A 13,032-nucleotide genomic window follows, 5' to 3' on the forward strand; every position below is an offset into this window, starting at 1 on the left:
CGTGCCGACCATGCTGCCCGACTAAACTACAATCTTCTACACTTCCTGGGTCCGTATCCCTCTATTCCCATCCTATTCATGTATTTGTCAAGATGCCCCTTAAATGTCACTATCGTCCCTGCTTCCACCACCTCCTCCGGTAGCGAGTTCCAGGCACCCACTACCCTCTGCGTAAAAAACTTGCCTCGTACATCTACTCTAAACCTTGCCCCTCTCACCTTAAACCTATGCCCCCTAGTAATTGACCCCTCTACCCCGGGGAAAAGCCTCTGATTATCCACTCTGTCTATGCCCCTCATAATTTAGTAGTCCTCTATCAGGTCGCCCCTCAACCTCCTTCGTTCCAGTGAGAACAAACAGAGTTTATTCAACCGCTCCTCATAGCTAATGCCCTCCATACCAGGCAACATTCTGGTAAATCTCTTCTGCACCCTCTCTAAAGCCTCCACATCCTTCTGGTAGTGTGGCGACCAGAATTGAACACTATACTCCAAGTGTGGCCAAACTCAGGTTCTATACAGCTGCAACATGACTTGCCAATTCTTATACTCAATGCCCCGGCCAATGAAGGCAAGCATGCCGTATGCCTTCTTTAATACCTTCTCCACCTGTGTTGCCCCTTTCAGTGACCTGTGGACCTGTACTCCTAGATCTCTTTGACTTTCAATACTCTTGAGGGTTCTACCATTTACTGTATATTCCCTACCTGCATTAGACCTTCCAAAATGCATTACCTCACATTTGTCCGGATTAAACTCCATCTGCCATCTCTCCGCCCAAGTCTCCAAACAATCTAAATCCTGCTGTATCCTCTGACAGTCCTCATTGCTATCCGCAATTCCACCAACCTTTGTGTCGTCTGCAAACTTACTAATCAGACCAGTTAGATTTTCCTCCAAATCATTTATATATACTACAAAGAGCAAAGGTCCCAGCACTGACCCCTGTGGAACACCACTGGTCACAGCCCTCCAATTAGAAAAGCATCCTTCCATTGCTACTCTCTGCCTTCTATGACCTAGCCAGTTCTGTATCCACCTTGCCAGCTCACCCCTGATCCCGTGTGACTTCACCTTTTGTACTAGTCTACCATGAGGGACCTTGTCAAAGGCCTTACTGAAGTCCATATAGACAACATCCACTGCCCTACCTGCATCAATCATCTTTGTGACCTCCTCAAAAAACTCTATCAAGTCAGTGAGACACAAACTTCCCTTCACAAAACCACGCTGCCTCTCACTAATACGTCCATTTGCTTCAAAATGGGAGTAGATCCTGTCTCGAAGAATTCTCTCCAGTAATTTCCCTACCACTGAAGTAAGGCTCACCAGCCTGTAGTTCCCTGGATTATCCTTGCTACCCTTCTTAAACAGAGGAACAACATTGGCTATTCCCCAGTCCTCCGGGATATCACCTGAAGACAGTGAGGATCCAAAGATTTCTGTCAAGGCCTCAGCAATTTCCTCTCCAGCCTCCTTCAGTATTCTGGAGTAGATCCCATCAGGCCCTGGGGACTTATCTACCTTAATATTTTTTAAGACACCCAACACCTCATCTTTTTGGATCTCAATGTGACCCAGGCTATCTACACACCCTTCTCCAGACTCAACATCTATCAATTTCTTCTCTTTGGTGAATACTGATGCAAAGTATTAATTTAGTACCTCGCCCATTTCCTCTGGCACCACACATAGATTCCCTTGCCTATCCTTCAGTGGGCCAACCCTTTCCCTGGCTACCCTCTTGCTTTTTATGTACATGTAAAAAGCCTTGGGATTTTCCTTAACCCTATTTGCCAATGACTTTTCGTGACCCCTTCTCGCCCTCCTGACTCCTTGCTTAAGTTCCTTCCTACTTTCCTCATATTCGACACAGGCTTCGTCTGTTCCCAGCCTTTTAGCCCTGACAAATGCCTCCTTTTTCTTTTTGATGAGGCCTACAATATCTCTTGTTATTGAAGGTTCCCGAAAATCGCCGTATTTATCTTTCTTCCTCACAGGAACATGCCGGTCCTGAATTCCTTTCAACTGACACTCTAAAGCCTCCCACATGTCAAACATGCCCTCAAACATCCGCCCCCAATCTATGTTCTTCAGTTCCCGCCTAATATTGTTATAATTAGCCTTCCCCCAATTTAGCACATTCATCCTAGGACCACTCTTATCCTTGTCCACCAGCACTTTAAAACTTACTGAATTGTGGTCACTGTTCCCGAAATGCTCCCCTACTGAAACATCTACCACCTGGCCGGGCTCATTCCCCAATACCAGGTCCAGTACCGCCCCTTCCCTAGTTGGACTGTCCACATATTGTTTTAAGAAGCCTTCCTGGATGCTCCTTACAAGCTCCGCCCTGTCTAGGCCCCTGGCACTAAGTGAGTCCCAGTCAATATTGGGGAAGTTGAAGTCTCCCATCACCACAACCCTGTTGTTTTTACTCTTTTCCAAAATCTGTCTACCTATCTGCTCCTCTATCTCCCGCTGGCTGTTGGGAGGCCTGTAGTAAACCCCCAACATTGTGACTGAACCCTTCTTATTCCTGATCTCTACCCATATAGCCTCACTGCCCACTGAGGTGTCCTCCCGAAGTACAGCTGTGATATTCTCCCTAACCAGTAGCGCAACTCCGCCACCCCTTTTACATCCCCCTCTATCCCGCCTGAAACATCTAAATCCTGGGAAGTTTAGCTGCCAATCCTGCCCTTCCCTCAACCAGGTCTCTGTAATGGCAACAACATCATAGTTCCAAGTACTAATCCAAGCTCTAAGTTCATCTGCCTTACCCGTAATACTTCTTGCATTAAAACATATCCGGTTTAGATGCAACCTGTCCTTCTTAAATAGGTCACACCTGCCCCGGAAGAGCTCCCAGTGGTCCAGATAACGGAAACCCTCCATCCCACGCCAGCTGTTTAGCCACGTGTTTAGCTGCTCTATCTTCCTATTTCTAGCCTCACTGGCACGTGGCACAGGGAGTAATCCGAAGATTACAACCCTAGAGGTCCTGTCTTTTAACTTTCTGCCTAGCTCCCTGAACTCCTGCTGCAGGACCTCCCAATGCCCCTTCCTGCCTATGTCGTTAGTACCAATATGTACACAGACCTCTGCCTGTTTGCCCTCCCCCTTCAGGATGCCCTCTACCCGTTCGGAGACATCCTGGACCCTGGCACCAGGGAGACAACATACCATCCTGGAGTCTCTCTCACGTCCACAGAAGCGCCTACCTGTGCCCCTGACTATAGAGTCCGCTATTACTATTGCTCTTCTGCGCTTTGACCCTCCCTTCTGAACATCAGAGCCAGCCGTGGTGCCACTGCTCTGGCTGCTGCTGTTTTCCCCTGATAGGCTATCCCCCCCGACAGTATCCAAAGGGGTATACCTGTTCGAGAGGGGGACAACCACAGGGGATTCCTGCACTGACTGCCTTGCCTTTCTGGTGGTCACCCATTTCTCTGCCTGCACCTTGGGTGTGACCACATTTATATAACTGCGATCTATGATGCTTTCCGCCACCTGCATGCTCCTAAGTGTATCCAATTGCTGCTCCAACCGAACCATGCGGTCTGTGAGGAACTCCAGTTGGGTGCACTTTCTGCAGATGAAGCCATCCGGGACGCTGGAAGCCTCCCGGACCTGCTACATCTCACAGTCAGAGCACTGCACCCCTCTAACTGACATTACGTCAATTAATTAAAATTAAAAGTTAAAAAAAAATGTTTTTAAGTATTTTTAAAAATATATTTTTTAAAGTTACTGTTAACTATCTGTTTCGTAGCACTAGATTTCTAATATAAATGTGAAAGCTAAATATAGTACTCTCCAATCTCTGGCTTAGATACCCCTCTAAATTATAATTAAGTAATTATGTTTAATTAGTTACCAATGCTTAATTTTTTTAAATTTAGTGTAGATTCCCAACCAGCCACTCAGGTCGCAGCTTTTCTGTTTCCCCCCGACACACACAATTTGAAAGCATAAAAGTAAAAATGAGTAAAAATCACTTACTTACCTTCTGAGTGTCTTAGATGTTCTCAGGTTCTCTCCCTGACAGAGACTGCTCCTCCTCCTCCGAACGGCTCCCGAAACTAGGCCACGATCTTTTAAAATCTCGGCTCTGACTCGCAGCTTCCGCGCTTTTTAAATCTCCCGCGCTTTTTAAATCTCCCGGCTCTCTCTCCTCTCGCGCTGTTTTCAATGTCCCGGCTTTCTCTCCTCTCCCGCTGTTTTCACTGTCCCGGCTTTCTCTCCTCTCCCGCTGTTTTCACTGTCCCGGCTCTCTCTCCTCTCGCGCTGTTTTCAATATCCCGGCTGTCTCTCCTCTCGCGCTGTTTTCACTGTCCCGGCTTTCTGTCCTCTCGCGCTGTTTTCAATGTCCCGGCTCTCTCTCCTCTCGCGCTGTTTTCACTGTTCCGGCTTTCTCTCCTCTCGCGCTGTTTTCACTGTCCCGGCTTTCTCTCCTCACCCGCTGTTTTCAGTGTCCCGGCTGTCTCTCCACCCGCGCTGTTTTCACTGTCCCGGCTCACTCTCCTCTCGCGCTGTTTTCAATGTCCCGGCTCACTCTCCTCTCGCGCTGTTTTCACTGTCCCGGCTCACTCTCCACTCGCGCTGTTTTCAATGTCGGGGCTTTCTCTCCTCTCGCGCTGTTTTCAATGTCCCGGCTTTCTCCCTTCTCGCGCTGTTTTCACTGTCCCGGCTTTCTCTCCACTCGCGCTGTTTTCAATGTCCCGGCTCACTCTCCTCTCGCGCTGTTTTCAATGTCCCGGCTTTCTCTCCTCTCGCGCTGTTTTCTATGTCCCGGCTCTCTCTCCTCTCGCGCTGTTTTCACTGTCCCGGCTTTCTCTCCTCTCGCGCTGTTTTCACTGTCCCGGCTTTCTGTCCTCTCGCGCTGTTTTCTATGTCCCGGCTCTCTCTCCTCTCACGCTGTTTTCACTGTCCCGGCTTTCTCTCCTCTCGCGCTGTTTTCAGTGTCCCGGCACTCTCTCCTCCCGCGCTGTTTTCACTGTCCCGGCTCACTCTCCTCTCGCGCTGTTTTCACTGTCCCGGCTTTCTCTCCTCTCGCGCTGTTTTCACTGTCCCGGCTTTCTGTCCTCTCGCGCTGTTTTCAATGTCCCGGCTCACTCTCCTCCCGCGCTGTTTTCACTGTCCCGGCTTTCTGTCCTCTCGCGCTGTTTTCAATGTCCCGGCTCACTCTCCTCTCGCGCTGTTTTCAATGTCCCGGATCTCTCTCCTCTCGCGCTGTTTTCACTGTACCGGCTTTCTGTCCTCTCGCGCTGTTTTCAATGTCCCGGTCACTCTCCACTCGCGCTGTTTTCACTGTCCCGGCTGTCTCTCCTCTCGCGCTGTTTTCAATGTCCCGGCTGTCTCTTCTCTCGCGCTGTTTTCAATGTCCCGGCTCTCTCTCCTCTCGCGCTGTTTTCACTGTTCCGGCTTTCTCTCCTCTCGCGCTGTTTTCACTGTCCCGGCTTTCTCTCCTCTCCCGCTGTTTTCAGTGTCCCGGCTGTCTCTCCACCCGCGCTGTTTTCACTGTCCCGGCTCACTCTCCTCTCGCGCTGTTTTCAATGTCCCGGCTCACTCTCCTCTCGCGCTGTTTTCACTGTCCCGGCTCACTCTCCACTCGCGCTGTTTTCAATGTCGGGGCTTTCTCTCCTCTCGCGCTGTTTTCAATGTCCCGGCTTTCTCCCTTCTCGCGCTGTTTTCACTGTCCCGGCTTTCTCTCCACTCGCGCTGTTTTCAATGTCCCGGCTCACTCTCCTCTCGCGCTGTTTTCAATGTCCCGGCTTTCTCTCCTCTCGCGCTGTTTTCTATGTCCCGGCTCTCTCTCCTCTCGCGCTGTTTTCACTGTCCCGGCTTTCTCTCCTCTCGCGCTGTTTTCACTGTCCCGGCTTTCTGTCCTCTCGCGCTGTTTTCTATGTCCCGGCTCTCTCTCCTCTCGCGCTGTTTTCACTGTCCCGGCTTTCTGTCCTCTCGCGCTGTTTTCAATGTCCCGGCTCTCTCTCCTCCCGCGCTGTTTTCAATGTCCCGGCTCACTCTCCTCCCGCGCTGTTTTCACTGTCCCGGCTTTCTGTCCTCTCGCGCTGTTTTCAATGTCCCGGCTCACTCTCCTCTCGCGCTGTTTTCAATGTCCCGGATCTCTCTCCTCTCGCGCTGTTTTCACTGTACCGGCTTTCTGTCCTCTCGCGCTGTTTTCAATGTCCCGGTCACTCTCCACTCGCGCTGTTTTCACTGTCCCGGCTGTCTCTCCTCTCGCGCTGTTTTCAATGTCCCGGCTCTCTCTCCACTCGCTCTGTTTTCACTGTCCCGGCTTTCTGTCCTCTCGCGCTGTTTTCACTGTCCCGGCTTTCTGTCCTCTCGCGCTGTTTTCACTGTCCCGGCTCACTCTCCTCTCGCGCTGTTTTCAATGTCCCGGCTCTCTCTCCTCTCGCGCTGTTTTCACTGTCCCGGCTGTCTCTCCTCTCGCGCTGTTTTCACTGTCCCGGCTGTCTCTCCTCTCGCGCTGTTTTCACTGTCCCGGCTTTCTGTCCTCTCGAGCTGTTTCCAATGACCCGGCTTTCTGTCCTCTCGAGCTGTTTTCAATGCCCCGGCTCTCTCTCTTCTCGCGCTGTTTTCACTATCCCGGCTGTCTCTCCTCTCGCGCTGTTTTCACTGTCCCGGCTGTCTCTCCTCTCGCGCTGTTTTCACTGTCCCGGCTGTCTCTACTCTTGCGCTGTTTTCAATGTCCCGCTGTCTCTCCTCTCGCGCTGTTTTCAATGTCCCGACTGTCTCTCCTCTCGCGCTGTTTTCAATGTCCCGGCTGTCTCTCCTCTCGCGCTGTTTTCAATGTCCCAGCTCTCTCGCCTCTCGCGCTGTTTTCACTGTCCCGGCTGTCTCTCCTCTCGCGCTGTTTTCACTGTCCCGGCTGTCTCTACTCTTGCGCTGTTTTCAATGTCCCGCTGTCTCTCCTCTCGCGCTGTTTTCAATGTCCCGGCTCTCTCTCCTCTCGCGCTGTTTTCACTGTCCCGGCTGTCTCTCCTCTCGCGCTGTTTTCAATGTCCCAGCTCTCTCGCCTCTCGCGCTGTTTTCACTGTCCCGGCTTTCTGTCCTCTCGCGCTGTTTTCAATGTCCCGGCTCACTCTCCACTCGCGCTGTTTTCAATGTCCCAGCTTTCTGTCCCATCGCGCTGTTTTCAGTGTCCCAGCTTTCTGTCCTCTCGCGCTGTTTTCACTGTCCCGGCTCTCTCTCCTCCCGCGCTGTTTTCACTGTCCCGGCTTTCTGTCCTCTCGCGCTGTTTTCACTGTCCCGGCTCTCTCTCCTCCCGCGCTGTTTTCACTGTCCCGGCTGTCTGTCCCATCGCGCTGTTTTCACTGTCCCCTCGCTCTGTTTTCAATGTCCCGGCTCTCTCTCCTCCCGCGCTGTTTTCAATGTCCCGGCTCACTCTCCTCCCGCGCTGTTTTCACTGTCCCGGCTTTCTGTCCTCTCGCGCTGTTTTCAATGTCCCGGCTCACTCTCCTCTCGCGCTGTTTTCACTGTCCCGGCTTTCTGTCCTCTCGCGCTGTTTTCAATGTCCCGGATCTCTCTCCTCTCGCGCTGTTTTCACTGTCCCGGCTTTCTGTCCTCTCGCGCTGTTTTCAATGTCCCGGCTCACTCTCCACTCGCGCTGTTTTCACTGTCCCGGCTGTCTCTCCTCTCGCTCTGTTTTCACTGTCCCGGCTTTCTGTCCTCTCGCGCTGTTTTCACTGTCCCGGCTCACTCTCCTCTCGCGCTGTTTTCACTGTCCCGGCTCACTCTCCTCTCGCGCTGTTTTCAATGTCCCGGCTCTCTCTCCTTTCGCGCTGTTTTCACTGTCCCGGCTTTCTGTCCTCTCGCGCTGTTTTCACTGTCCCGGCTCACTCTCCTCTCGCGCTGTTTTCACTGTCCCGGCTCTCTCTCCTCTCGCGCTGTTTTCACTGTCCCGGCTGTCTCTCCTCTCGAGCTGTTTCCAATGTCCCGGCTTTCTGTCCTCTCGAGCTGTTTCCAATGTCCCGGCTTTCTGTCCTCTCGAGCTGTTTTCAATGTCCCAGCTCTCTCTCCTCTCGTGCTGTTTTCACTGTCCCGGCTTTCTCTCCTCTCGAGCTGTTTTCAATGCCCCGGCTCTCTCTCTTCTCGCGCTGTTTTCACTGTCCCGGCTGTCTCTCCTCTCGCGCTGTTTTCACTGTCCCGGCTGTCTCTTCTCTCACGCTGTTTTCACTGTCCCGGCTGTCTCTCCTCTCGCGTTGTTTTCACTGTCCCGGCTGTCTCTCCTCTCGCGCTGTTTTCACTGTCCCGGCTGTCTCTCCTCTCGCGCTGTTTTCAATGTCCCGGCTGTCTCTCCTCTCGCGCTGTTTTCACTGTCCCGGCTGTCTCTACTCTTGCGCTGTTTTCAATGTCCCGCTGTCTCTCCTCTCGCGCTGTTTTCAATGTCCCGGCTCTCTCTCCTCTCGCGCTGTTTTCAATGTCCCGGCTGTCTCTCCTCTCGCGCTGTTTTCAATGTCCCAGCTCTCTCGCCTCTCGCGCTGTTTTCACTGTCCCGGCTTTCTGTCCTCTCGCGCTGTTTTCAATGTCCCGGCTCACTCTCCACTCGCGCTGTTTTCAATGTCCCAGCTTTCTGTCCCATCGCGCTGTTTTCAGTGTCCCATCTTTCTGTCCTCTTGCGCTGTTTTCACTGTCCCGGCTCTCTCTCCTCCCGCGCTGTTTTCACTGTCCCGGCTTTCTGTCCTCTCGCGCTGCTTTCACTGTCCCGGCTCTCTCTCCTCCCGCGCTGTTTTCACTGTCCCGGCTGTCTGTCCCATCGCGCTGTTTTCACTGTCCCCTCGCTCTGTTTTCAATGTCCTGGCTCTCTCTCCTCTCGCGCTGTTTTCACTGTCCCGGCTTTCTGTCCCATCGCGCTGTTTTCACTGTCCCGGCTTTCTGTCCTCTCGCGCTGTTTTCACTGTCCCGGCTCTCTCTCCTCTCGCGCTGTTTTCACTGTCCCGGCTTTCTGTCCTCTCGCGCTGTTTTCACTGTACCGGCTGTCTCTCCTCTCACGCTTTTTCACTGTCCCGGCTCACTCTCCACTCGCGCTGTTTCACTGTCCCGGCTTTCTCGCCTCTCGCGCTGTTTTCACTGTACCGGCTGTCTCTCCTCTCGCGCTGTTTTCAATGTCCCGGCTCTCTCTCCTCTCGCGCTGTTTTCACTGTACCGGCTGTCTCTCCTCTCGCGCTGTTTTCAATGTCCCGGCTGTCTCTCCTCTCGCGCTGTTTTCAATGTCCCGGCTCTCTCTCCTCTCGCGCTGTTTTCACTGTCCCGGCTGTCTCTCCTCTCGCGCTGTTTTCACTGTCCCGGCTGTCTCTCCTCTCGCGCTGTTTTCACTGTCCCGGCTGTCTCTCCTCTCGCGCTGTTTTCACTGTCCCGGCTTTCTGTCCTCTCGAGCTGTTTCCATTGACCCGGCTTTCTGTCCTCTCGAGCTGTTTTCAATGTCCCAGCTCTCTCTCCTCTCGTGCTGTTTTCACTGTCCCGGCTTTCTGTCCTCTCGAGCTGTTTTCAATGTCCCAGCTCTCTCTCCTCTCGTGCTGTTTTCACTGTCCCGGCTTTCTGTCCTCTCGAGCTGTTTCCAATGACCCGGCTTTCTGTCCTCTCGAGCTGTTTTCAATGTCCCAGCTCTCTCTCCTCTCGTGCTGTTTTCACTGTCCCAGCTCTCTCTCCTCTCACGCTGTTTTCACTGTCCCGGCTGTCTCTCCTCTCGCGCTGTTTTCACTGTCCCGGCTGTCTCTCCTCTCGCGCTGTTTTCAATGTCCCGGCTGTCTCTTCTCTCGCGCTGTTTTCACTGTCCCGGCTGTCTCTCCTCTCGCGCTGTTTTCACTGTCCCGGCTGTCTCTACTCTTGCGCTGTTTTCAATGTCCCGCTGTCTCTCCTCTCGCGCTGTTTTCAATGTCCCGGCTGTCTCTCCTCTCGCGCTGTTTTCAATGTCCCGGCTCACTCTCCTCCCGCGCTGTTTTCACTGTCCCGGCTTTCTGTCCTCTCGCGCTGTTTTCAATGTCCCGGCTCACTCTCCACTCGCGCTGTTTTCAATGTCCCGGCTCTCTCGCCTCTCGCGCTGTTTTCAATGTCCCGCTGTCTCTCCTCTCGCGCTGTTTTCACTGTCCCGGCTGTCTCTACTCTTGCGCTGTTTTCAATGTCCCGCTGTCTCTCCTCTCGCGCTGTTTTCAATGTCCCGGCTGTCTCTCCTCTCGCGCTGTTTTCAATGTCCCGGCTCTCTCGCCTCTCGCGCTGTTTTCACTGTCCCGGCTTTCTGTCCTCTCGCGCTGTTTTCAATGTCCCGGCTCACTCTCCACTCGCGCTGTTTTCAATGTCCCAGCTTTCTGTCCCATCGCGCTGTTTTCAGTGTCCCAGCTTTCTGTCCTCTCGCGCTGTTTTCACTGTCCCGGCTCTCTCTCCTCCCGCGCTGTTTTCACTGTCCCGGCTGTCTGTCCAATCGCGCTGTTTTCACTGTCCCCTCGCTCTGTTTTCAATGTCCCGGCTCTCTCTCCTCCCGCGCTGTTTTCAATGTCCCGGCTCACTCTCCTCCCGCGCTGTTTTCACTGTCCCGGCTTTCTGTCCTCTCGCGCTGTTTTCAATGTCCCGGCTCACTCTCCTCTCGCGCTGTTTTCACTGTCCCGGCTTTCTGTCCTCTCGCGCTGTTTTCACTGTCCCGGCTGTCTCTCCTCTCGCGCTGTTTTCACTGTCCCGGCTTTCTGTCCTCTCGAGCTGTTTCCAATGTCCCGGCTTTCTGTCCTCTCGAGCTGTTTTCAATGTCCCAGCTCTCTCTCCTCTCGTGCTGTTTTCACTGTCCCGGCTTTCTGTCCTCTCGAGCTGTTTTCAATGCCCCGGCTCTCTCTCTTCTCGCGCTGTTTTCACTGTCCCGGCTGTCTCTCCTCTCGCGCTGTTTTCACTGTCCCGGCTGTCCCTCCTCTCGCGCTGTTTTCAATGTCCCGCTGTCTCTTCTCTCACGCTGTTTTCACTGTCCCGGCTGTCTCTCCTCTCGCGCTGTTTTCAATGTCCCGCTTTCTCTTCTCTCACGCTGTTTTCACTGTCCCGGCTGTCTCTCCTCTCGCGCTGTTTTCAATGTCCCGGCTGTCTCTCCTCTCGCGCTGTTTTCACTGTCCCGGCTGTCTCTACTCTTGCGCTGTTTTCAATGTCCCGCTGTCTCTCCTCTCGCGCTGTTTTCAATGTCCCGGCTGTCTCTCCTCTCGCGCTGTTTTCAATGTCCCAGCTCTCTCGCCTCTCGCGCTGTTTTCACTGTCCCGGCTTTCTGTCCTCTCGCGCTGTTTTCAATGTCCCGGCTCACTCTCCACTCGCGCTGTTTTCACTGTCCCGGCTGTCTGTCCCATCGCGCTGTTTTCACTGTCCCCTCGCTCTGTTTTCAATGTCCCGGCTCTCTCTCCTCTCGCGCTGTTTTCACTGTCCCGGCTTTCTGTCCCATCGCGCTGTTTTCACTGTCCCGGCTTTCTGTCCTCTCGCGCTGTTTTCACTGTCCCGGCTCTCTCTCCTCTCACGCTGTTTTCACTGTCCCGGCTTTCTGTCCTCTCGCGCTGTTTTCAATGTCCCGGCTGTCTCTCCTCTCGCGCTGTTTTCACTGTCCCGGCTTTCTGTCCTCTCGCGCTGTTTTCACTGTCCCGGCTGTCTCTCCTCTCGCGCTGTTTTCACTGTCCCGGCTGTCTCTCCTCTCGCGCTGTTTTCACTGTCCCGACTCACTCTCCACTCGCGCTGTTTCACTGTCCCGGCTTTCTCGCCTCTCGCGCTGTTTTCACTGTACCGGCTGTCTCTCCTCTCGCGCTGTTTTCACTGTCCCGGCTCACTCTCCTCTTGCGCTGTTTTCACTGTCCCGGCTGTCTCTCCACTCGCGCTGGTTTCAATGTCCCGGCTCACTCTCCTCTCGCGCTGTTTTCTATGTCCCGGCTTTCTCTCCTCTCGCACTGTTTTCAATGTCAGTGGGACTGCCGCTGCGGGATGCCACGCAACCCAGGGGGCCGCCGCGCGGTCAGGCGCACAGGACTGCGCGTTTCTGGAGGCAACATCCATGGACCCTGCCAGGGCCCGTGCCCCTCTCAGTTCCATGATGTCCTTTTCTAAAAGTCTTTGTCGGATCTCTGAAGAGCTCATACCTGCTACGAATGCATCCCGGATTAGAAGTTCCGTGTTCTCGCTGCTCGAAACTTGCGGGCAGCCACAGTTTCTGCCCAGCACCAGTAGCGCACAGTAGAAGTCCTCCAGCGGTTCCCCGGGACTTTGCCGTCTAGTTGCAAGCAGGTGACATGCGTAGTAGACCTGGTTTACAGGGCTTAAATAATGTCCCTTTAACAGTTCGATCGCATCATTATAGTCCTCCGCCTCCTCAATGAGGGAGAAGATTCCAGGGCTTACTCTTGAGTGCAGGAGATGCAGTTTCTGTTCTCCTGAGAGGGTGCCTCTGGCCGTCTCGAGGTAGCCTTTGAAGCATGCCAGCCAGTGCTTCAAAATCGCAGCCTAGTTCTCCGCGTTGGGGCTGAGTTGTAGACACTCCGGCTTGATTCGGAGATCCATTCTTTCAGCTCAAGAGTAGTCTATTAAATTGATGCACGATCAATTAGACTCGAAGACGAGGTTGTATCATAACTGAATGCTTTAATAGACTAGATCTGTTCCCCAGCAGCTTCGGTACAGAATGAGGGCTGCTGGGACGACACCTGTTCTTATACCCCGCCTTTCAGGGCGGAGCCACATACCAAACAGCCAATGGTAAGCTGCTAGGCTTACCCAATGGTCTACAGCCTCTCGGGTACCGCAATACCTGATACTACCACACCCCTTTCCTTAAAAGTATCTAACCATCTTTGATTCTGAATTTTGCCACTTCGTCAAACCAGATCTGCAGGGCAGGGAGAGACTGAGTGTCCACAAACGTCATAGAACCATAGAATTCCGACAGTGCAGAAGGAGGCCTTTCAGCTCCTCGGGTCTGCACCGACCCTCTGAAAGAGCAGCCTACCTAGGCCCATTCCCTCGCCCTACTCCCATAACACCATAACCCCATCTAACCTGCACA

General features: G+C 53.4%; 1 protein-coding gene across 3 annotated transcripts in view; it reads right to left on the minus strand.

Moving 5' to 3' along the window:
• The window catches only part of pde1ca (phosphodiesterase 1C, calmodulin-dependent a), a 1,198,716-nt gene that overhangs the window by 888,229 nt on the left and 297,455 nt on the right, over nt 1-13,032 (minus strand). The gene's annotated exons all lie outside the window — the stretch shown is intronic.

Source organism: Scyliorhinus torazame, chromosome 11, assembly GCF_047496885.1.
Source record: "Scyliorhinus torazame isolate Kashiwa2021f chromosome 11, sScyTor2.1, whole genome shotgun sequence".
Classification (NCBI taxonomy): domain Eukaryota; kingdom Metazoa; phylum Chordata; class Chondrichthyes; order Carcharhiniformes; family Scyliorhinidae; genus Scyliorhinus; species Scyliorhinus torazame.